General features: G+C 38.0%; 1 protein-coding gene across 3 annotated transcripts in view; it reads right to left on the reverse strand.

The window, feature by feature from the left end:
* The window catches only part of OXR1 (oxidation resistance 1), a 285,034-nt gene that overhangs the window by 97,706 nt on the left and 161,358 nt on the right, over nucleotides 1-25,970 (reverse strand). The gene's annotated exons all lie outside the window — the stretch shown is intronic.

A 25,970-nucleotide genomic window follows, 5' to 3' on the forward strand; every position in this document is an offset into this window, starting at 1 on the left:
ACATTTCTGTTTCTGGACCAGCCTGTAACTGAGGACTTGGAAACAGTGCTAGTAAGTTTTGCATAATATGTTACCAAGTTGACCCTACAAAGTCTATCATCGACAGCGATAACAGAATTCAGTATCTAACTTCTGCATAGTTTCTTATCACAAAGTAAATTAATGGCTCAGCCATCTTCAAACAAATCTCTATTATTAGGTCTAATAGCACTGACAGGCAGTGATTTCATAAGCTGAGCACTAACCTGGCAGGTATTTTCAACCTCTACAGAGAGTTAAGTGCTATGAGCTCATTGATCAAATGTAAGTTTGATTTTTTTCCCTCCCGTAAATTCCAAGTGCACCATCAAGATAGAACATTGTGCTTTGCATTATAGTTATTCCTTTCTGTACTTTTCCCCCTATTAGGACAAGGAGAGAATCCACCACAACACCCATTATGGTGCTGAACACTTAGTTAAATGAATGGATAAGAGTCATAATAACTCTTCTTCCTAGTTGTCCCATCTTAATCCACATTCCCTATTAGCACCATGCACCTATAGCCTGGCTACATCTGACTCCCTCTTCCTGTCCTGAAACTTTCAGAGATAAACAACACATTGAAAATAGTGAGCAGAATTAGAACATTGTAATAAACTGACAATGGTTATAAATAAAATGGAGTTCATGTTTCTAGTTATTTATAACAAAGACACTCTATGTAATAGTAATCATAACAAGATTTTGCATGCAATACAATGGTCTTTGCCAAGTTCTGACAGCTCCATTAGAAGCTACTCATCGACTTGTAAAACCAACATATTTTCTAGCCAACATGTTGAGTGGGAAATGGTATCAGTTCTGAACAAGGTTCTCCAGAGGATGGATACAAAGAAAGGCAATCTTCCCTGGTCCAGACAAAACATCTAGCTTCTCTTTGAGAAAGGTTACTTATCAGTGCTAATTTCTCTTTGGAAGAAAGAAGACATTTAAGAGCAATTCTTTTTTTTTTTAAATCTTTTTTTAAACAGTTTTTATTTATTTTAATAGATTTATTTTTTATTTATACAATAGCTGGGGTATAGGCCAGGAGGGTGAGAGGATTCACCAGAGATAGAGTGGGGAGCAGAACAGGCAGACTGACCAAAGTAAACTGCTGAGGGGAGCAGCGGACGCAACAGGAGAGGTCTGCTGCGCCGTGTGGGTTGCTTCCCGGCCGGCTGGGAATTGAACCCATGCTGCAGAGGGTGCGGACAGCTTCACAGTGCTGTGCTCAACCTGCTGCACCACCGGGGAGGCCCATAAGAGCAATTCTTAAAAGAAATTTTAAACTGCTTACAGTAGCAATGATTGCCAGAGATAAATATATGCATTATATATATATATACCCTTATTTATATATATATGAGGTATTTATCTACCATGAAGCGTGTCACACCTCAAATGTCATATGGTATTTCAAGTGTGATAGGCTTCATGGAAAACGAATACCTAAAAAATTTTCTTTAAGTCAACTTGCAAAAAAGAGCTTTCATTAAACCAAATCAGGTAGCTTGTAATAAAACTATGATTTTATTGAGCAACTATGTATTGAGGCTTGTCCTTGCTGAGCACAGTGGTTATAGTGGCGATTAGCTATCTGATGCACACAGTCTTTTTTTATTTTTTAATGAACATTATCATTCAAGGAAAAATGTTCTTGAAGTCTATGTATTTCCCTGGGGGTGTGTGTGTGGGAATTCCTATTTAGTAGAGAACACTTTTATCAATCTGTTCTCTCCCATTACAAATCTCAGCAATCTGTACTAAATAGTCAGATTAAACTCATGTTCTACTATGTTTAGCTTTCACAATCACACAAATTAAGGAATCATGTTTACCAGTTGATTTTACCTGCATTTTCTTTCCTATAAAAGAAGTAATAGGGCTTTAAAGGATATCTCCTTATATTACTAAAGCCTATTTTTTTAACTTCTAAAAAAAATCTGTAGTCCATCATCTGAATAAATCTATGAGGGCAAAACTACCACATGGATAAAAAGAGTTGCCCAAATTGACATCCCTTGTATGATATTTGTTTTGATATTCTTGTTAAGGTCCCAGAAAGGTCAGACTGTTATTAAGATCACTTGGTTTGAATTAAGTTTGTTTATTTTATATTTCCAAGAAAGTAATTGATCAGGAAGGGATGAGAGGTTTTGTTGGGAATGGGCAATTTCACTCTATAAAATAGAATTTATGGTTAAGATTACCTTTAAGAAATATCACAATGAGATGAACAGAATAAGAAATGAAAGAGAAATTACAACACACATCACAGAAATACAGAGGGTTATAAGAGACCATTATGAACATTTTTATGTGAACAAATTAGAAAACCTGGAAGTAATGGACAAATTCTTAGAATCACATAATCTCTCAAGACTGAATCAAAAAGAAACAGAAAACTTGAATAGAACCATTACAATTAAAGAAATTGAAAGAGTAGTCAAAAGTCTCCCCCAAAACAAAACCCCAGGATCAGATAGTTTCATTAAGAGTTGTACCAAGTCTTTAAAGATGAATTAATATCTATCCTTTTCAAACTCTTTCAAAAATTAAAGAAGAGGGAATGCTTCCAAATACATTTTATGAGATCAACATTACCCAGATATCAAAAGCAAACAAGACTATCACACAAAAAGAAAACTACACACCACCATCCCTGATGAATACAGGTACAAAAATTCTCAACAAATTCTTAGTAAATTGAATTCAATCATACACCATGACCATGCAGGATTTATTCCAAGGATGCAAAAATGGTTCAACATCTATAAATGAATCAGTATTTTTACCACATCAACAAAAGGTAAAATAAAAATCATATCAACAGATGCAGAAAAAGCATTTATAAGACAATATATATTTATGATAAAAATTCTTAAAAAATGGGAATAAAGGAATATAACTCAACATAATAAAGGCCATATATGATAAACCAACAGCTAAGAGCATAATCAATGGTGAAAAACTAAAAGCTTTTCCTCTAAGATCAGGAACAAGACAAGGATGTTCATTTTCACCAGTACTATTTAACATAGTATTGAAAGTTCTAGCTACAGCAATTAGACAAAAAGAAAGATAAAAAAGTAATCCAAATTGGAAAAGAAAGATAAAAGTATCACTATTTGCGATGACATGATAATACACATAGAAAACCCTCAGGACTCCTGTTCTTTTTTTTAAACTATCAGAAACATAAAATTAGTAAAATATTAAGTAACAAAATCAATATACAAAAGCTCCATTGATTTCTTAAATGGAAACAACTAGAAGTGAAGGAAATCAATAAAACAATCTCATTTACAATTGTATTTAACAAATGCAGTACCCAGGAATTAACAAAGGAAATGTAAGACATACACAACAAAAACTATAAATCATTGAGAAAAGAAATAAAAGACACTGGAAATAGAAAGACAGCCCATGTTCATGGATTGGAAGAGTTAATATTCTTAAATAGCCAGCTTAATATTCTTAAATAGCCAAAGCAATATACAGACACAACACAATCTCTATCAAAATTCCAGTAGTTTTCTTCAGGGAAACAGCAGACATTACTGAAATTCTTATGGCAAATTAAAGACTCACAAAGCCAAAACAATCCTGTCAAAAAAGAGTGGGGTTATTAATCTTCAGACTTTAAATTGTTCTACAAAGCAACAGTAATCAAAATAGTATCACATTAGAATAAAAACAGATATACCAACCAATGGAATATAACAAGTAGAACTGGGAAAATTGGACAGTCACATGTAAACGAATGAAACTAGACTACTACCTCATAGCATACAAAAAAGTACACAAAAGTACACCTCATATACAAAAAAGTATTCCAAATGGATCAAAGAAAAAGAAGAAAACATAGGCAAAACACTCCATGATATTAGTTTCAGGAATGTCTTTGGGAACTCAACTACAATAACAAGGGCAACAAAAGCAAAAATAAACAAACAAAAAAATTTCAGATCAGTGAAAGACAGTCATTAAAACAAAAACACACACTGCCAAATAGAATGCAATATTTGCACATCATATACCCCAAAAGAGGCTGATGGGCATCCCTGGTGGCTCAAGGGGTTTAGTCTCAGCACTATGAAGCTATCCAAAGCCACTGCAGCATGAGTTCAATCCCCAGCCAGAGAGCTGACACACATGGTGCAGCAGATCTCTACTGCCTCTCCTGCTGCTCCCCTCAGCAGTGTATTTTAGTAGATCTGCCTGTTCTGCTCCCCACTCTGTCTCTGGTGAATCCTCTCATCCCCAAAACCTCTGGCCTACATCCCAGCTCTTGTATGCATAAATAAAATAAATCTTTAAAAAAAGGGGGGCTGACATCCAAAATCTACAAATAACTCCTACAACTCAACAAAAGAAAACAAATCCCCAGTAAAAAATATAGGCAGAAAATCTGAATAAATACTCCTCCAAAGAAGATACACACATGGCCAACAGGCACACTAAAAAAATGTTTATCCTCACTTAACATCAGGGAAGTGCAAATCAAAACCACAGTGAGATGCTATCTTTTTCCCCTTAGAATGGATCATATCAAAAAGAGCAGAAGTAACAAGTACTGCTGAGGGAGTGGAGAAAAAGTAACCCTACTACATAGATTGCTCTAGCCTCTGTGGAAAACAATATGGAGATGTTTCAAAATATTAAAAATAGATCTATCATGATCCAGCAATCACTTTCCTAGGTATCTACATCAAGAACAAAAAAACACTGGGCCTCCCCGGTGGCGCAACGGTTGAGCGCTGGGTTGAGAAGCTTCCCGCGGCCTCTGCAGCGCCAGTTCGATCCCCGGCTGCTCCCCGGCCACCGGAGGAGGGTCCCACATGGCGCGCAGACCTCTCCTGCCGCCCGCTGCTCCCCTCAGCAGTGTACTTCGGTCCTTCTGCCTGCTCTGCTCCCCGCTCTGACTCTGGTGAATCCTCTCACCCTCCTGTGCTTCTGACTGTACCCAGTGCATGTATAAACAAAACAAACAAATAAATAAATAAAATATGCCTCTATACAAAATAAAAAAATAAAAAAATAAATAAATAAAAAAAAATAAAAAAAAAGAACAAAAAAACACTAAGCAGAAAGAATATATACACTCCTATGTTCACTATAGCACTCTACAATATTCAAACAATGGAAATAACCCTAGTGCCCAAGGGCAAATAAATGCATAATGAAGATGCAGCATATGTAAACATGGTATACTACTTAACTAAAAAAGATGAAATCTCCCCATTTTTGACAACATGGATAGAACTTGAGGGGATTGTGTTAAGTGAAATAAATCAGAATGAGAATGGCAAATATTGCATGATTTCATTCATGTGTGGAATATAAAAGACACAGCAAAAGAACAGGCAAAAAACCCCAAAAAACAAAATTCAACACTTGAAATCTGAGAAGAAACTGAGGCTACCAGGAGTAGATGAAGGTGTGGGAGCAATTGGGGGAAGAGGCTCAATGGACCTTGAGAGAGGATTATTGGTGGTTTGGTGTTGGTTTATTTCGGGGCTGCTCTATAACAATAACATCCATTGTAGATGATGGACTCACGCCCCTAAAACATACAGAGTGTTGTAAATCAACATTATCTCAATAAACATAATTTTTTAAAAAAGTATCAGAATTAGAATCTAAAAAAATGTAAGTATCAAAATATCAGTGAGAGCTAAACTTACTAGGTTGCAGTAAGAGTTCCGGGTAGGAACATGTGAAGCCATCAGCATTCCAAAACAACTATGGCCAGAGAGAAACAATGGAAGGCTTTATTTATAGGCATCCTTTTGCACCCACTTACAAAGTTGCTAAACTGGTTTCTGTTACTTCTGTGGGTGTTTTGGTCAAATAAGTAAAACATGTTTTGGCTTATCACTGGTTGCTGAGAGTTGATCTCTCTACTGGAAAAGGAACAGGTTTATTATGATTATTTATGTCAGCAAGAGTCCTAATTTAGCAAGGCTTAAAGCCAGATAGGTAAACGACTTCCTCCCTCATTGCTCCTCCTTTCTTTCTTTCCTTCTTATTTACTTTCTTTCCCTTTTTTATAGATATGAACAATGTACCTGGATTAATCTGTAAGCTACTTCAAAGACAGAGTTTTGACAAGTACTAGTTCTTTAAAAAGAAAGAGACCAAGCAGTCGATAACTGCCATAGAAACCACCACCAAGATGACCAAACTATGATATGCTTGTTCTAACCCATCAATTCATGCATCTTCATAAAAAAGATATTTTAAAAACAAGGTCAAACAGCAGGGCTCTGATGGTGATAAAATTAGAATTTCGAAATCAGACCCTTCTGAGTTTGAATTTTCTATAATGCCACTTACTGTGTAGTTTGTCTAATTACATAAAGCTCTCTATCCCTCAGTTTGCCAGTTTCACTAGTTAAAAAAAGAGAAATAGCATCTACCTACCAGGACCTTAAATTAGGATTAAATGAAATAATGTATGTAAAATGTCTAAGTACAATATCTGGCATATGGTAGGAGCTTAAAAATAAATACAAAGAGGACTCACAAAAGGCAGCAGAGATGGAAGGGAGGCACCTGAGACTTGTCCTGAGGCACAAATCAAAAAAGAAGGAAGGACCGCAAGAGACATTTAGGAGACTATATCTATAACCCAGACAAAGGTATCAAAAACTTGAACTTGGATTGTCTCAGTGAGGAAGACTGTTTGAGAAGACTAACAAGGATGTTAGGCAGTACAAGGAGCACGTGATCCCAGATTTCACAGCTGCATGACAGTGGTGCTACTTTTACAACCAGCAGAAGAAGGGATAGCTTGAGAACAAAATGATTCATGTGAATTCTGGAGATGTTTTCAGGGACACATAGAATATTACGGGGGAGTTGTTCAGCTCAAACTGGACCTTGTGCTTTAAGCTTGACAGAAGAATTAGCAACACATTCTACTTTGGGAGAGTGAGCCACAAGTAGGCGGGTTGACAACACAGCAGAAAATATCCTTAAGAAAGGCAGAACTGCATAGAGGAAGCTACAGAGCATGTGTATTTAGGTCAGACTTGGTAATAACCCTGTTCTTTATATTTCAGCTTCAAATGCAGAGTGCCAACATGACTGTTTGTAAAGGTATTGAATCGCAGTGTGGGAGGTGTCTAGATTCATCTGGTTTCTGAAACACAGTCAGTTGGCATCTTCTTACCAAATAACAAAACCATTAAGAGAGGTTTTCTTTTATTTTTTAATATTTATTTATTTATTTATTTATTTATTTATTTATTTATTTATTTATTTATTTATTTATACAAGCACTGGGTACAGTCAGAAGCGCAGGAGGGTGAGAGAATTCACCAGAGCCAGAGTGGGGAACAGAACAGGCAGACTGACGAAATACACTGCTGAGGGGAGCAGCGGGGGAAGCAGGAGAGGTCTGCACACCATGTGGGACCCTCGCCAGTGGCCCGGGATCAAACCAGCGCTGCAGAGGCTGCGGGCAGCTGGGCAGCTTCACAGCCCAGTGCTCAACCGCTGGGCCACCGGGGGGGCCCTCGGAGAGGTTTTCTATTGGTGGTGATCATGGTGGGGAATGTTTAAGAAAAGCAAAAACTAACATTCCGTGTGTGTGTTTGTGTGTGTGTGTGTGTGTGTGTGTGTGTGTGTACTTTGTGGAAGGTTCTCTGGTGTGTCAGGCAATAAAATGACTCCTACAACAGTCCTTGTTCTAATCCCCCAACCTGTGAGTATGTCACCATGTCAAAAGGGGATTAAGATTGCAGGTAGAATTAAGATCACTAATCAGCTAATCTTGAAAGGGGAAATTGTCCTGGGGACCCAATATGATCACAAGTGTCCACAGATGTGGAAAAGGTAAGAGCAGTCAGTGCCAGAGTGAGGGTTGATGAGACAGGCCTGATCAGCCATTGCTGGCTGTGAAGATGGCAGGGACCATGAGCCATGGGCTAGGGGAAGTCTCTAGATTCTAGAAAGGTCAAAAAAATGGACTCTCTCCAAAAGCCTCCAGAAAGGAATACAGCCTTACCCTCACCTTGATGTTAGCCCAGTGAGATGCAAACTGGACCTCAGGTTGCCATATAATACATTAATAAATTCTGATGTTTGAAACAACTCAGTCTTTGACAATTTGTTACAATTGCCAGGAGAGATAATGCATCTGGTAAATACTTTACAAACTATACCGGAGGTAGGACTTATTATTATTCCCATTTATGAAAAATAAAAATAGAGGCTTATGGAAGTCATGCCCTGTGCAGATACCAAAGCCCACACTCTCAGTCACTCTATCTGGTCCCTCCAAATTCTTCCAAAATATCTAGAGAGAAGTCTCAAGTCACCATTGTTCTTTTCTAAAAACTCCTCGATATAGTTCTATTCATTTAAAGATGCTGGATCCACTTTGTGTATAAAGGGCTAAGAATGGGTTATAATTACACTTAATAAAGACAAGGATAGTCTTCTTGTTAGGATGACCACTGATTTCATATTAGCTGCTTTCAAGCAGGAATGAAAGAAGGGCCTTGTCACAATTACCTAAATGGTACACCTACAGCTTAGGATTTATGTTATTTCAACCTAAATAGAAAGCAGAAAATAATCAATTTGATGTTTCTAACAACACTCTTGTTCACGATATTAAGTCCAAGATATTTGTGGTCTGAATCCTCCCCTACAGAAGATGGTTAACTCAGTCAAAGGTCATCAGGCATGTCTAAGCTGAGGCTTGTTGGAGAAAGATTATTTGACCCTTACAAATAGACCTCAGACAGAAACCAAGTCAGAAACACTGAAAGCCGATTATATCCTAGAGACTAAATTTTGATAAATAAATCCTTTTTTAAAAAATATGCTTTCAAGCATAAAATATTAGAGCTTTTATCTTTATGAATTTCATAGTAAACTCTTCTAAAAACTTGGCTTTCTTAGTGAAATCTTTATCGCACATCTCTGCAACACAAAGGAATTATTTTGCCCTCCTACAAATTAAAAGCTCTGGGATCTCACCTCCTTCAACTTGTGAGATTTCAAGAAATCTAAGCTTTGGCATCATGTAGCATCTGACCTACTAGCTGCCTGCATTCGATGTGACTTTTCTACTCAGAATAGCATCCTGTGCTACCTCAAATCCTTCGTGGAAAGAGATGTGTGAATCATATGCATGTGGGTGTGCAAACACACTCATATGCTTGTGCACGTACAGAAGCAGCTCAAATCACTTCTGCAATGCTGCTCTCTTGGTGTAGCTGCAGGGATATTACATAAACTAAAAAAAAGAAGAAACAAAAAACAAATAATTATCAAAAGGTAGGTTTGTCTCCTGTTATTGCAAATGCATCCATTTTTAATCAATTGGATACTGGAAAACAAATAACCCATTTTATTCAATAAAACTCCTTCTCTCTTCTCTTTGTCCCAAGGTTAAGATAATGAAATCCAACACTTCAATAAAGCAACTGCATTTTGTTATTGCATAAATTTCTAGGGAAAGCAAATGTATATGCTCAAAGGCATGATCTTAATTTTTTTTCTTTTTAAAAATATTTTATTGAGGTAACATTTATTTAAAACACTGTATATGTTTTAGGGGTGCAGGTTCACACATCTAACAAATGTATGTGATCACATCACACCCGCCACCAAAGCACCAATGATCTTCCACTGTATTGCAGTGCCCTCTGCTCTACACTCACAACTACCCACCCCTTCTGGGGGCCTCAACTGTGCTGTCAAATTTCATTTGTTTTTCTTGGTTGCTGCAAGTCTTAATAAGAGCATTACCTACAGAATTTCACAAAATGTTAATAGCCAGTATCATGTAATGTTTAAAGGATATCAACAAATTTATACATGACAGAAAGGGAAAAGATGCTACCATGTATTGTTTGTATAATTCACACAACTAAGCAGCTTTGTCCAAGGAATTGGAACATTTTGTGTTGCCAGTTGAAAGATGGTACTAAACCAAGAAAATAGGGAACAAATTTTACACTCTCTCCATAAATAGCAGTGGTCTTGTGCTGATATGACCCTATTTTCCTATTCCACAGCTTTTGGTTATTAACAGCCTATGTTTTTCAATAATGAGGGAGCTTGTGATAATGGAACACAACAAACTAACTCTGGTTGTTGGCAGAATTCATTTCCTTGCAGTTACAGGTCTGGGACCTATGGCAACTAGAGACCACCCACTAATTCCTGCCACCTGGCCTTCCCATACAGTAATTTGCTTCTTTTAGAGTCAAGAGGAAAGTGCATCTGATGTTCTGAATCCCTCTGACTTTTGTTTGGGGTTTCTGAACCCGCTTTTAGAGGACTCACTTGAGGAGGTCACTCTCTTCCTCTGGAATAACTGATCAACTGATTTGGGACCTTTATCCCATTTCCAAAATCCTTTTATCTTTGCCACATGCCATAACCTATCATGGCAGTGATATGTCTTCATAGTCATATTCTTGCCTGTGCTAAACAGGAAAAGATTAAACTGGGAATGTAAATTGGGGAATAAGATATGTTTTTGTCTCTCCCCAAAATTCATGTGTTGAAATCCTAACACTTGTGGGGTGGTGGGAGGAGATGGGGGCATTTCCATAGTTGTTAGGGTTAGATCATGTCATCAGGGTGACTGTCCCATGATGGGATAAGTATTAGATCAGATTAGAGCTCTCTCTCTTTTGGCCACATGAGGGTACAAGGAGACAGCCTCTGCAAACCAGCAAGAGTGTCTGCATCAGACACCAGATCTGCGAGCGCCTTGATCTTAGACTTACAGACCCCCCAATTGTGAAAAATAAATGCTTGTTGTTTCAGCCATCCACTACGTGGTGTTGCTATACCAGCCTAAAATCACTAACACAAAATTATGTCTATCCTCTCTCCCATACCATTCTTGTCTATGTGTAATAGTATCTTCCATGATGTATTTTCTTATTAAAACTTTCTGTCTTTGGGCCTCCCTGGTGGCACAAGGGGTTAAGATGTAACCTATGAAGCTATCCCCAGCATCTGCAGCATGAGTTCGATCTCGCACCGGCCAGGAGCTACACACATGGCACAGCAGACCTCTCCTGACTCGCCTGCTGCTCCCCTCAGCAGTGTATTCCAGTCAATCTGCCTGTTCTGTTCCCCACTCTGTCTCTGGTGAATCCTCTTAACCCCCACACCCCCACACCTGTACTCCAGTCCTTGTATGCATAAATAAATAAATATTAAAAAAAAACTTTGTCTTTTCTACACTTTGTGTTAAGCAGTTCTCCACAAGCAGTTCTCTAAGATCATTTCATTATTCTGCCTAAAGTTTTTCAGTGGATTTTCATTTAGTTCTTTGAAAATGCCAAATTGCTAGAGGCCTAGAAATCCATGCACGTTCTAACTCCTGCCTCCCTTGCTAGCCCTCAGAAAACTAAGTCCCTCAGAAAACTTTTTAATTATGTTGTTTTTATGTCTCCCTTATTAGCATGTAAACCAAAGGAAGGCATAGCCCTTTGAGTCTTTCTTTCCATTATATCCCAGATCTAGCACCATGACTAGCACCAAGAAATTGCTCAGAAAATTTGTGATGGAATGAAAAATGCAAATGGCAAATAGGCCTTTCCAAGATCAGTCTATATGACATGAGACAATTAAGTTAAGCTTAGAATATTACAGCCAAATATGAGGGCCTTTATGATTGCTAAGGAACTGATTACATCATTCATGAAGCAAAGAAGAAAAACCCTCAACAGTGAAAGACTCTTAAGTAAAAATCAGAAAAGAGAGGACTATTGAACACTTGTTGGTCAGAGTAACCATCTATTAAAGTTTACAAGTCGTTGTTATTATTCTCCTAAAGCACAAAAATGATTACTATCACTACCATTGTGGATATAATTAAGAAATTAGCAATTTCTCACCACTGGAGTTGTTAAAACAGAAGTGAACAACCACTAGCCAAGAATGTTCGAGAAGGTATCTGAGTGTTGGAAAAGAAGTTGAAAGTAATTACTACATAGGTTGGGCAAAACTATGGTGGTCAGAAATCAGGGCTCTGTAGGCCACATTTGTTTTGTGAATGGATTTGTTCAAAAGACACATATTTATTTTAAATTAATTTGAATATCATTAGTAGTGCATATACTCTCAAACCCCATAGTTTCCATAACTCTTATTTTTTTCAAATGATGGATATACTCACTTTTAGCAGCTATTTGGCCCCAAACAAGCATACAGGGTTTGCTACTCATGGGCTCAGTTCTCTCTCAACAACTGCCTATAAAGGACTAGGTGATATATTAAAAGAGTTGTTGAAATTTAGGACAACAAACTTTACACTAAAAAAGAATCACCACTGCATGACTTGCAAATCATTTCTCTGTTCTCTGTCCTCGACATTCTAGCCTACAAAATCTAACTTGCCTTACTTAACATTGTGGCTCATTTTGAAGATTTTATCTGTTATCAAAATATTTACTTAACCTTTCCCCATAAGAAACCTGGTTAGGAGTCAACACAACTGTGGGCCAAGAGATTTAAAGAATCTTTTTTTGTTCTTAGTTGAATAACAAATATAACCAAGTTCAGATATTTGAGGGAAGATATATAAAGAAGTTGCTCTAGTAATGTAAATATTGAATTCAGGCTCAGGGTTCTTTTGAATTTCAGACCATTGAGTTACAGTTATATTTGATTTTATTGGTGCACAATTTTAAAACACTGTGGTGTCCTTTTTTTTTTTACTGATTAGTATCTGATAAAAGGGGAAGCTGGCATTTTACTGATTAGTATCTGATTAGTATCTGATAAAAGGGGAAGCTGGCATTGCTCCTTTCAGTAATAAATAGCAACCAGGGAGAAAGAAAAGTGCCCATTTTAAGTGATAAGGAGGTAACAATATTCTGCAATCTGTCTTTCTGGTAGCCTCGTTTAATGAAAGAAGTTCTGCTAAGTGAAGCTTGTCTGCAAAGTGCCTTCTTTCTCATTTGTTCATAATTTTCTCCCCCCCCAAAGGCCACTGTTTGTGGGAAACTCCCTAGGCTTATCAAATGGAAGTTGAAGGAGAAGACATTTTAAAATGGAGGACTAAAAGAGCACTTCTTTTTTGGTGGCAGGTGTGGTGTGCTAACATTTATCTGAGGAGGTATGAATTTGAACCTCTGTGTTATAAACCAAGGTTACCTCAATAAAATAAAATATAATCAAAAATATTTTTCTTTAGTACAATGCAATAAAATTTATCCTAAGCCCCTTAGACTAATAAACCTACACTTGCCACCTATTTCATTAATGCAAGTCCAAGAATGATTAATGAACATGGAAAATGTAGTTTAACTCACTAAGAAATGATGATAATTTCTCTTAAGGTTCTGATTCCACTTAGTTAATTAGTAGTTGAGCCACTGAATAGACATAGAACAAACAATGCCTTGTTAGCACAGAAAAGTATATCATATTATAATTGGGGAAAAAGGAAATACAGCACTATTTCACTTTTCAACAAAAAAATTCAGGGCATTAACTTAGGGCATTATTTGTACTTGAAACGCATCTTGCTTATAATCTCTATCTAAATGCCTTTTAGAGGCATTTATCTATTAAATAAAATGTAAATTCATACATTTATTCTGGAAGTAACAGTTAGTTAAATACTGAATAATGACCTTGGATATTTTAAATTGTGGTATCAGTCAATTTTTTGAATCAACTGAATACGTCACCATTTACGTTTTGGTTATATAGCAAGTCATCAAAGTGATCATTTAAATTTTAGGCTGTGTATCAACTGTTTCAGGAGATTGAAGGTGAGATTTTTCGATAGTTGCTTCATACATGCTTTTAACAGACCATATCTGAAGATACCATGAAGAACTTGCAGTGGTGATCTTTTCCACCACTACCCAGTCTAACAGAATATGGATTTCTATTTTAATGAGTTGTCTTTATTTTACTTGTACTATTGCTGTAGCTTTCTACTTCCAATTAAGTGAGATCAGAGCTGGCCTCTTACTAACATGAACCTCTGAAATAAACTGCCCTCAGTTTAATTATAGTGAAGTTATTATGAATTACAGTTAACATGCTTTCTCTACAGCATCCCAAAGCCAAGGTGTGGTAGAAAAGGGATCTCATGAAGATGTCTCTGATAACTCTTAGCATCTCCTTTAGGCTTAAGTGGGAGAGCTAAGGACATACTTGCAGCTTTGTGATTCTACAGTCTATAGACCTGCCTCACCCACATGGCTCCTTGCAACACAGGAAATGTTACCTTCATCGCTAGGTGGGTTCATGCAGAGAAGTGTTCACACCTATGTCTTCCTGAATCATATGGAGATTAGGTATGGTAGGTATAAGAAGAGAAGCTCCCAGTAAAAATTGTCTTGGTAATAACTGAAAATAATGGCAGCCTTGGAGAATGAGTGAACTGCAAAACTCATACTGTAAGCTATTCAATATGATTTTAGTCAATTAGCTTTATTGATTCATAATCCATAATTAATCCACAGTTGATACTAACTATGCATTGGCAGCCCTGGCAGGCATTAGGCAGCATTGGCAGGCAACAATATATTCGTCACAAAGTCAGGCTCAATCTAAGGCAGTTACAATTGCTGAGAATATGAGACATCGTCTGCTAATTTTCTAAGGACAAATTGTGAGATTAAACTTTCAAGACTATGTGCAAGGGCAAAATTCACACAAAAATTTCATCCTGAGTATAGTCCATCTGGAATATTTAAATATGAATATCAAGTAATTTAAAATTAGCAATGGTTCTGCTCTCAAGTTTTGTTATTACAGTTATTTTTATGCTTTCCAAAATTAAAAGGCATTAGTTAGAATAACCATACAGTAATAGAATATGTACTTAAAAACAGTTATCTTTTGAGTTTTGCAACTTTTTGATTCGCCTACCACAAAATGTAAAACATAATTCAAAATGAAAATATAACCTCAGGTATTCTTAATTTTGTTTCATGTGATAAATTTCTTTTGTAAGTGATGCAATTGCACATATAAATATAATAAGCTTTGTGAACTCTAAATATCAAGGTCTTGCAGAAAAGGAGACTTGCCTAGATATCTGCTTATTTTAAGAAATGTTCTAATAGTAGGAGATTAAAAAACACATATAGTAAGGATTCAGGCACTCAGTATAACACATCTGTGAATCACTAGCACAACCACTTACAGTAATCTTTTTCTTTGGATCCAATTTGTTTATGAGTAGATTGAATACCTACACACCACTGACAAATAGTCACTTTGTTAAAAAAGGTTTTTCTCTTAATTCTTTCAAGTAGTTAAAATTCTTCGTAAGAAAACTAAGGCACAGAGGTCTAGTGGGGAGTGGCTCATACCCAACTGCAATTGCAGTTTTGAGAATTCCACTAAGCAAAGTGATCTGAACATTCTGGTTAATTGTTTTTCCAGACTTACATGGGAGGACTAAATAATCTGTGCCCAAAGTGGAATGCTTTTTGTTTCATGGGATACATGATGAAAAAAAGACTAAGCAAAAGCAAAGGATGAAGGAAGTCTGCTGTGCAGGCTCTGGTCCCTTGTGCTGTCCCTCGCATTAAAAGGAGGGAACATTCTATAAGGGTGTAGATTGTACGTAAACAAGTGTGTGATGTGATTCAACAAAGAAGCACCTGCATGCTGTCCTGCTTCTCCTACTTCCAGGTGCCCATGGGTTGCACGATCTCTTGACTTTTCTAAGCTCCTCTGAGTCATCTGTAAAATGGGCCTCGTGGGTTTGTGAGACTCAAAGGAGACAATTCAGGTCAGGGGCTATTGTCTACTTAAAGATTCCAAGAAAATCTGATGCATTAACTGTCAAATTTTAAAATGAGAACACTTTGGTATGTTCCTCTCTACTGGAACCAGTTATCTGTTACTACCATACCTGGAAGAGGTGATTAATGATGCTTCCAAAATTCTTTTTCTACTTTAAGTATAATGAAAATAACTGGGCAAAGCTGAGTCAAACACACATGACAGGTGAATTGGGTCATGGACCCATGTGCTTTGCTAACCCCTTGGGGTTCATGATATTCAGTGCTAATCGCTCTAATCAAGGAAGTTGCAGCAACACAAGTGACCCAACAGTTGTGAGCACTTTCCACCCATATACAAGATCTCTGCTTAGCAAAGGGAAGATGAACCAGCAGGTAACTGAAAGTAGAACTCAAACTCCACTGAGAATACTGGTTTTAGCGCCACAGGATAAAGAGAAGACAAGAGAATCAGGGTTGGCAAATTGCCAGATACTGGTAAGCCCTTATCAAATCTGGAAGTTTTCTAGAGAGGCCCAGAGGAGAAAGGAGAAAGTTACTCTAGTTTTTGTAGTGATAAGGCTGTGATAAAAAACAGGAAACATGTCCTCCCCTGGTGGCACAGTGGTGGAGCGCTGGCCTGCGAAGCTGACTGCTGCCTCTGCAGCGCTGGTTCGATCCCCAGCCACCGGTGAGGGTCCCACAAGGCATGTAGACCTCTCCTGCCATGCCCACTGCTCCCCTCAGCAGTGTATTTCGTCTGTCTGCCTGTTCTGTTCCCCGCTGTGTCTCTGGTGAATTCTCTCACCCTCTTGTGCTTCTGACTGTACCAAGTGCTTGTATAAATAAATAAATAAATCTTAAAAAAAAAAAACAAAACAAAACAGGAAACACCGGACAGGAGACTGAAGTGAGCAGAAGCAGTGAGAAATCTGATAAGGCATTAAATTTGCAGAGGAGACAGGTGTAAAGCTATCATCTAGGAATGCAAGAAACAATTGAAAAGGCATGGAAAGTTTAATCTACTGTCAGATTATGAATTTCACAATATCCAAGCTGCAAGACTGTACTGGACAAGTTTAAAAGGTTTAGATGGGGCTGGCTATCATTAGGGAAGCCTCTGTAAGAGAAGAGTTGGGGCAAAATACAATGACTAGGAGAAAGCTATGGAAGATCCTGGACGTAGGGGATTTTGCATGGGAGATTCTAGAGCCATAACATCCTATAGATTCTGAACAATTGATTAATCAAGTTGTTTACTCATCAGTTGATAGACCACATGGGCTACAAATTGCCAAACATGCAGATAAAATGAAGAAGACATTCTCAGGCTTCTAGTAGCTCACAGATGAGGACACAAGCAATGACAGGAGGAGCAATTAGGGCTGCTGCAGACATAAGCACAACATGATGAGGAAACATGGGTGGAGCGGGGAGTCACCAACTTTGGCTTTGATGGAGTCAGGAAAGGCTCACCAGAGGAAGTGATGCCCAAGGACCCCTTGAAGATGACTGGATATAATGGAAACTGCATGTGCAAAATTCCAGAGGCAAGAGAGAGTGTAGAAATGGGAAAAAGAAATTAGCTTAGTATGGCTGCAGTATGGACAGAGAAGGGGAGATTGGCAAGAGATGGTATAAAAAGGTCAGCAGAGGTCTGATCACCAAGGGCCTGCTGCAACTCGGTCAGAGGTTTGCACACAGGAAAATCAGAGGTGGAAAGGGAGGAAAGAAGCATAGAAAGGTAAGCCACTTCAGGACATTTCTAAGCCTCATTTCTTTACCTCGAAAAATGGAAATAATTCAGCCTGCCTCAACGAGTTATCATGCACATCAAATAAAAATATGAGAACATTGTAAAGGATAAAGCTTTATAGAAATAAACTATAATATTATTTCCTTCTCTCCATTGGGAAAGCACAAAGTATCAAAAATAGATATTCTTTAAGAGCTTTATTTTGTAAAATTGTGGGTAGTAAGTTTGTCTTGTCCTCTTTATTTATAAGACATGCACTTTATCAGGACGGATACCAACTACCAGTCCCTTCACCAACAAGTGTTTACAGCTTTGATGAGTGGGGAAAAGAAACAAACCAATGTGAAACTTAAAAAAAAAAGACAACCATGCCTCCTCTGCAAAGTCACTGGAGGTCCACCTTGACGCCTACTTGAAAATACATGGTGCGCATTGCCATTCCTCTTAGCTCTACTTTTGCCTTTTCCATTGCAATTACTTCCTCCTAACATATCAGGGCATTAATTTATTTATTAGTTCTAGAATATGGGTTCTCTGAGGGTAGGAATCTTCATCTTTTTCATTAACTGATGGATCCCTTGGAGATGAATGAATGGTTGGCAATAGTAGGTGCTCAATAAACATCTATTGAATTAATTGAATCAGTAACTAGATGAAAGGGAAGGTCAGTAGAAAACTTTATTAAAATTTATAGAAAAACATACAGTAAATTGAAATTACAAATTAAGAAGGAGCATTTGGAATGCATTTCAAAAGTTCGATACTCTCTTTCACAAGGGCACCTATTACCTAATCTCTGACCCGGATTTCTTAACAGCTTCTGGATACACAGCCACAGACATCATTTCCAAAAACTCAGGTATGGACTGAATTCTGATTTCAGCACATTATTGAGAATATGAATAATGCTCTAGCTTTATTTGTCACCAACACTGTTCCTATCACGGCTCTGGGCTCATTTACAAGCATAGAGGAAAGGCCATTTCCATAGAAATGACATGCTGCTAAAAGTAACCATAAAAACAAGATAAATGCTTCTTTTCTTACCTTTTCTCCCAGAAAGTATAGTTCTGGAATGCTTAAGGAAAAATGATGCCTCCATTTGAACAGAGAATGTCATGGTGTGACTGCTCTCTCCAGAGTCCAGGAACCAGGGGTCTATTTTACAGCAATGCAAACTGGTGGTGCACAGGCCCCTCTGCTCTCACCAAGAGTATGGTTTTGTCTCTACATTTCAAAAACTTAAAATTAATTGCCAACACGGAAGAACAGAAGTGTTTTCATAAATTTCCAGAATGCTAGCTTCCACTGAAAAGTCTGGGAGCAACAGACAAGCATTTCTGCAGCGTAACAGCTTAGTGGAACTAAAATGAGCTTCTAATTTAACTAGACAGGTATGTTCCATTTCCAGAATCTCTGTGGGACAGATACTCCATGTGTAGTAGGAAGAGCTGAGGCAAAATACTCCATGTGTAGTATCTATCCCACCAGGTAGGGCATTGTATAAAGACTGAGAACCTTGAGATGTAGGAAAGACCAGTTCTGGTTCATCCATGTTCACTCTGCTGCTTCTTTGGTCTGTTCTCACTCTTAGCAACATTATCAGTCAGTCCATATTTATCAGTGTGCCTAGACTCCAAATTCCATACCTCACAGCACCCCATCTGTCATCCTCCTATATTTTTGGTGCAAGTAATTTCTTTTTATTAACTAAACTTGCTTTTAGAAGAGATTTTGAATTTATTAATACTGAAAGCAGAAAGACAAGATCAGAATTCCAAAGTCTCCAAACAAGAGCTATAGTGCAAATACATCATAAAGTTCTTAAAACGAAATGGCAGATAAGTAAGCAATAGTTAGGGTAGGGGTATGGAAGAGATTTCTAAAGTTTCCACATTCCTCCATTCCTGCATATAATAAAGATGGCCACCCCTAGCTTTTGCTGGTTTCAGGACCACTTTTACAAACTGCCAGATGAACTGAATAATGAATTAATTTAATTTTGAATTAATTTTAGAGATGACAAAACATTTCCCTTACACAACAATACTGATGTGGACAAACCTGTTAAAGATTCACTTTATTTGAGAATAAAGAAGAAACTAGTCCTCAAAATAGATAGTCACAGGTCATATAAACTGCCAGTTAGAGAAAAAGAAAAAGCACCAACAATCTAATAGTCACATTCATTTCATTTCTCCTGTTTGAAGTTGAGATAAAGATACGGCTGTTCAGTGGAACATTTGTGTACAGTCTTGGCAAATGGTCAAAGCAGGCTCTGAACTCTGAGTTTATGGTGTTATTTTCCATTACTGGAGTTAAGACTTAATTGCTAACACTTAAAGAACCAGAGGTTTTTCATTAAAATCCAGAACAACTTCCATTGAAAAGTCTGGCAGCAGTAGGCAGGTATTTCTGCATAGCTCAGTCGAGCTAAAAGGAGTTACCTAAGTCATGATGATGAAGCACCTGCGCTGTATAGACTCCTGTGCTATGTAACACATGCAGTTTGGGATGCAAAGATGACTGAAATCGGTTCCAGACCCACAGCTCTATGGGGCACACTTACGCAAATTAGACACAAAAGGATGCCCTCTTGGTGGATGTAGCCCCATGTCATGAAGTTCCCTTTGGTGAGCAGAACACAGGCTGGATCTCAACCACAACTCACTGGCTTTGTTGGATACCCAATGAAGGGTCACCCCACACACTTACACAGTGGCCCTGCAAGTACTTGTCCTTGATCTTAGGATTAGAATCTAATAATCAATGGTATTTGACTATTTAATGAGTATTAACACAGGAGAGAAGTTAACATAGGAAAGTGATGCTTGAAACACTGAAGAGTCCAAGGGATGGACTTTATACAGTTGAGAGATTAGGAAAGCCTCAGAAAAACAATCTTAAAAGAGAGCTAGTGATGGAAAGTGGGAGAGAGTTCAAGGAAAGAGTTCAAAGGGTTCTAGATAGAGGAAAACACCTGAACAGGAACCTGGCAGGGGAATATGATGTGGTTCAGTATTGCTCAGATTTATGTAATGTCTATTTTTGAAATGGTGGACATTAAGGTTTAATAATACATTAGATCCATGACGAGCTAAGGCTTTAGTAGTACATTGGATCCTGGGGGCCTCCCTGGTGGCACTGGGGTTAAAGACACAGTGCTATGAAGCTATCCGCAGCTACTGCAGCATGAGTTTGATCCCTGGCCAGGGAGCTAACACATATGGCTCAGCAGACCTCTCCTGTCTTGCCCGCTGCTCCCTTCAGCAGTGTATTTCAGTAGAGTCACCTGTTCTGCTCCCAACTCTGCCTGGTGAATCCTCTCACTTCCCGTACCTCTAGCCTATACCCCAGTTCTTGTGTACTTAAATAAGTCTTTAAAAAAAATAGTACATTGGACACATGATATGAATGCAAAGCTGAGAATTCTGCATTTAATTCAGTAGTCATTGTCTCCAGTGTTCTTGAGCAGAAGCTAATGACAAAGATAACAGCTAACGATTATTAAATACTATGTTCTAGGAATTTTGTTGAGCTTTTGGCATATAACATCTCCTTTCACTCTCATTTCAACCTGATGAAGCACATACTGTTGTTATCTCGATTTTTCAATTAGGAAATAGACCTTAGAAAGTTAATACTCCCAGGCCTCCCCGGTGGCACAGCGGTTGAGCGCTGGGTTGCAAAGCTGCCCGCAGCCTCTAAAGCCCCGATAGGATCCCCGGGCTGCTCCCCGGCCACCGGAGGAGGGTCCCACATGGCGCACAAACCTCTCCTGCCGCCTGCTGCTCCCCTCAGCAGTGTACTTCGGTCCTTCTGCCTGCTCTGCTCCCTGCTCTGGCTCTGGTGAATTCTCTCACCCTCCCGCGCTTCTGACTGTACCCAGTGCTTGTATAAATAAATAAATCTTCAAAACTCTGATAATTGTTATTTAAAAAAAAAAGAAAGAAAGAAAGTTAACACTCCCATGGTGTGTAGGCTTATACACAGGAGCACAGGAGGCAAGTCCCTCTAAGATTTCAAATTCCCTGAACGTAAGAATTCTTCTCATTAGACAAGTCAGTGCTATGCTTTGGCAATAGTGGATAAAAGGAATGGAAATGGAGAGACAAGGGCAGAGGTGGTTACAGTGAGGAGCGATGAGGAGCTAAAGCAGCAGTGCAAATGGAAAGGAGAAAATCAATTTGATATTTCAGAGGTAGATTGTTTCAGATTTAGTACTTGGCTGTTCAGGAGAGAGAGCACTGATAATAAAGGTTTGAAAGTGGGGTGCTCAGCAGAATAGCAGAGATGCAGAGAAGGGTATGGAAAGGGTAGGAAAGAAGAAGGTCCAGGTGGGACATTAGTTACCTTCATCCTACCTTGTCGCCCTTCTATGGTCTATGTTCCTTTGGGATCCAGAATGGGCTCTTTTTTTTATCAGGAATGGGGTAATTCCTCTGATTAAAACTCTCCAGTGGGGTTCTCTTAGAGTCTAGAATAAAATCCAAGTTCTCAGCATGAATCAAACTCTGCTACTTTTCCTGCAAGTGCCTTCACTGGAGTCACATGGGTCTTTTCTCCCTTGACCTTGACAGTCCAAAATCACTTCCCCTTCCAGGCCTTGGCATATGCTGTTCCTCCTGCCTGGCCTGGCTTATTTCCCCTAGATCTTTAAAATCTTGTCCTCTGCTCGTCATTCCAGTGTTCTCTGTCCAAAGAAGCTGTGCTAAACACTTCTGGAATGAAAAGTAGTTTTGTTTCAAATCTCTGTTTTCTCTCTTGAGATCATTCTGCCTTTGCCTCAGTATCTTCATCAGTAAAGTGAAGTAGCTATTTGAGAGCTGCTGTGAGAATGAAATGAATCAAATCATGCCAAGCATTTTGAACAGTGCCTTTAGTTTTCTGTTCTCACAGTACCCCATAAATACTATCATCATTACTATTTAATGCATCCTTCATAACTTAAATTATTTTATTTATTGATACTTCCCCTTATTTACTGGTTATTTAATCACATAAGAATATGAGTTCCATCAGTGAAGAGGTCTTAGTTTTCACTTCGCCATCCTGAGTGCTTCAAACAGTTGCCAAATTCATAGTAGGCATCCGATAAATAATTCGATAAATAATAAATAATTGAATAGAGGAGGGGCAGTATGACGAAGCAGGAAGAAGTGATGTTTCAATAGTCTAATTCTGAATCTACCACCATCCATGTCACTGTTTGGGACCTCAGTTTTCTCTGCAGTATGATTTTGCAACATGTGCTACAGAGTTTTGTTCATTTTACAGAGGTGTGATGTGCAAAACAGCAAAATTATGTATCAGGCACCAGGGGGCAGCAGAGTGTCAAAAAATGCATCTGCTACTCTAAAACACAGGTGTGCTCTCATTTTCCTTTAACTGAATTAACAAGTACTTAAATATACCATCAAGTCACTAGATCCTCCGAGATCAGAAAAGAACTAATATCTTCAGAGAAATGATCTGTAAACTGTCTTCTTTCTATAAAAATAGAGTTTTTAGTGCAAGGATCAAGGAAAAATCTATTCTTGGCTTTGATTTTATTTCCAAGTGGGAAGCAGTTAGTCATGGGGCCCACAAGAATCAGATTTAAGGAATACGGTGATAGTAAATATTTCTAGTCCCACCATTTCCTAGCTGTATGACATTGAGGATGTTGGGCAAATGTGGTAAAGGGAAAATTATCGATAATAATACTACCAACACCACGAGCTCAGCATTAAAACAGCAAAAGAGTGTGAGGTTAAGTAACCTGAAGAAAATAATGTATCTGCATAAACAAACCCTGATAGGAAGCTTCTACCTATTATAAGAAATTTCTTGATTTAAAAGTAAATAAATGAAAACTAACTGAAAATAAATGAAAACTAACTGAAAATAAATGCAAATAAATGAAAACTAAAAAGAAACATTTTCTTCCTTGCTTGAAAAATTAAGTCATTAAATAAAGAAGTTCTGGGTTCAGTTAATCTGGAAGTTTCACCAAAAGTAACTCAAAACAGCTTGGGAGGCCTTCTGAGATAAACTATAAACAATCTCTATACCAACACTCTGCCTTTTTTAAAAAAGATTTATTTATTTATTTATTTATTTATTTATTTATTTATTTATACAAGGCTGGGGTATAGGCCAGAAGTGCAGGGGGTGAGAGGATTCACCAGAGAGACAAAGTGGGGAGCAGTACAGGCAGATCTACTGAAACTCACTGCTGAGGGGAACATCGGGGGTGGGGGGGGTCAGGAGAGGTCTGTAGTGCCATATGGGTTAGCTCCCTGGTCAGGGATCTCAGGCTGCAGTGCCTGGTGATAGCTTGATAGTGCTGAGACTTTAACCCCTGCACCACCAGGAAGGCCCAACACACTGCTCTTTGTTTGTTTATGAACTTTAGAACATGGTTAAGCTGCCTTACCTTTAGATCCCTCATGATGAGTAATTTCTTAACAAAAACTGTGTATTTCTCTACTCTGTTTTCAGGCATTCTGCTACTTTTTTTTGTCTTTTTTTCCAGCTTAAAAATAATGGTAGGCCTCATCAGTTCAAATATTTCCATATAGAAGCGATATAAGAAAGGGAAATATATGTCAATAAGAAAGAACAACGTGCAAGACAGGGACACAGAGGTTTTAAGAAAAGAGGAGAGGAAAACACAGGCTGCAGTGCCCATACATGTGCTAACCCCTGAAACAAACCTGCTAAGGATTTCTCAGTTCTTGGTCATGTGTCGATGCTTACTCTTTCAGTGAGCAATAAATAAGTATTTATTTATTTGTAAATAAATAATACAGGCTTGCCAAACTACATTTGGATAGAATTTTTTCCTGGAAGCACAGGGAAACCCTAATCAATGACTAAAGCCCATTTTTAAAGAACATTCATTCATTAAAGTCCATCTTAAAAGAACAACCATAACTAAATTTCCTTTGTATTTTCAAGTAAAAGTATATGCTCATGATAAGCAAGTTTTCCAGAGACACTTACAACCCTAAACTTCAACTTACAGTTCTGCCTGGCATTTGTACTATATTTCCTAATTATTTACTCTTACTATCCTAGAAGATAGATTTCAGTTTCCTCTCTCCTAAAAGCACTCACAAACTCTTGCTCTATCCACACTCTTGGTTGATGATCTTGCTAACTAATTCACTGAAAAACTAAAGCATTCAGAGAACTTGCACAGACTGAGCCACCCACCAGCATCTGCGCCCACCTATTCAACCTTCTTATCTGCTCCTATTTTAAGCTCATGTCTCCCTCTCCTCTATGCAAAGACAATCCCTTCTGAAACTCTCCACTCTCTTCTACATCATCAAATTTTCCTCTCTCAACGGATTACTGTCATTCACATAAAAATAACCTGTTAATGCTCCCATTTTTAAAAAAAGTCTTCTCGACCCAATTTACTCCACAGATGAGCACTCCCTTCTGCTTCCCTATGCAGAAAACCTCCTTGATATGTTCTACATTCACCAGTTCTAATTGTTCCCATTCCATGCCCTCCTTTAAATCCATTCTAAGTGGGTTTGCAAACTGACCACTCTACTGAAACTGCCCATGTCATAGGCATCATTGATCCCCACCTTAATATAACCAATGGTCGGTTTGGTTCTCACTTAGCAACCTGATCTCTACTTTTTTTCAACATTATTTTCACCACTGGCTGCAAGGACAGAACAATCTCTAGCGTTTCTCCTCTCTACTATTTTCCTTCTATATCTTTTGCTACATCTTCTTCTCCCCAACACTGGAGAACCCAAGTCTCAGTTCTTGGTCATCTGTCAATGCTTACTCTTTCAGTGAGCAATAAATATTTATTTATTTGTAAATAAATAGTACAGGCTTACCAAACTACATTTGGATAGAATTTTTTCCTGGAAGCACAGAGAAACCCTAATCAATGACTAAAGTTGCTATAGTAGTCTGAAGATAATAGCAATAGCTTCAGTGAAATGAGAAACTTAACAGCAGGAAAATACAGAGTACAAAGATGATGAAAAAATAAATATTTCTCAAGTTGGTTTATCAAGGCATGTGAATTTTCTAATCAATGTATGATCTGGTTATGTTTTATCTCTTTTCATGTTTAGTTTTAATTTTTATCAAAATGCCATGTGAACTAAACAAGTCAATACACAGTTCTTTTGAGCTTCTTATCAAATATAGCAGTTCCTCCAATCCCTTCCTTTTCCCACTTCCCAGAAATAATTACTTTCAACTCTTCATCTGAGCTGCTACCCCCTGGACTGTTATCACCTAGGTCAGGTTTCTAGCATAATTGTCCTTCAATCAATTCCCTGCACGTGTCCCTTATGGGTAATGTTTTAAATGTTTTCTTCCTACATATTTTCTTTTCCTTCCATTTTTTTGGTGTGTGTGTGTGTGTGTGTGTGTTTGGTTTGGTCAATATTCTCATATTAGAAGCATTTTTAATTTAAGAGGGCTTACAT

This window comes from Talpa occidentalis, unplaced genomic scaffold (genome assembly GCF_014898055.3).
Source record: "Talpa occidentalis isolate TD23 unplaced genomic scaffold, MPIMG_talOcc4v2.1, whole genome shotgun sequence".
NCBI lineage: Eukaryota > Metazoa > Chordata > Mammalia > Eulipotyphla > Talpidae > Talpa > Talpa occidentalis.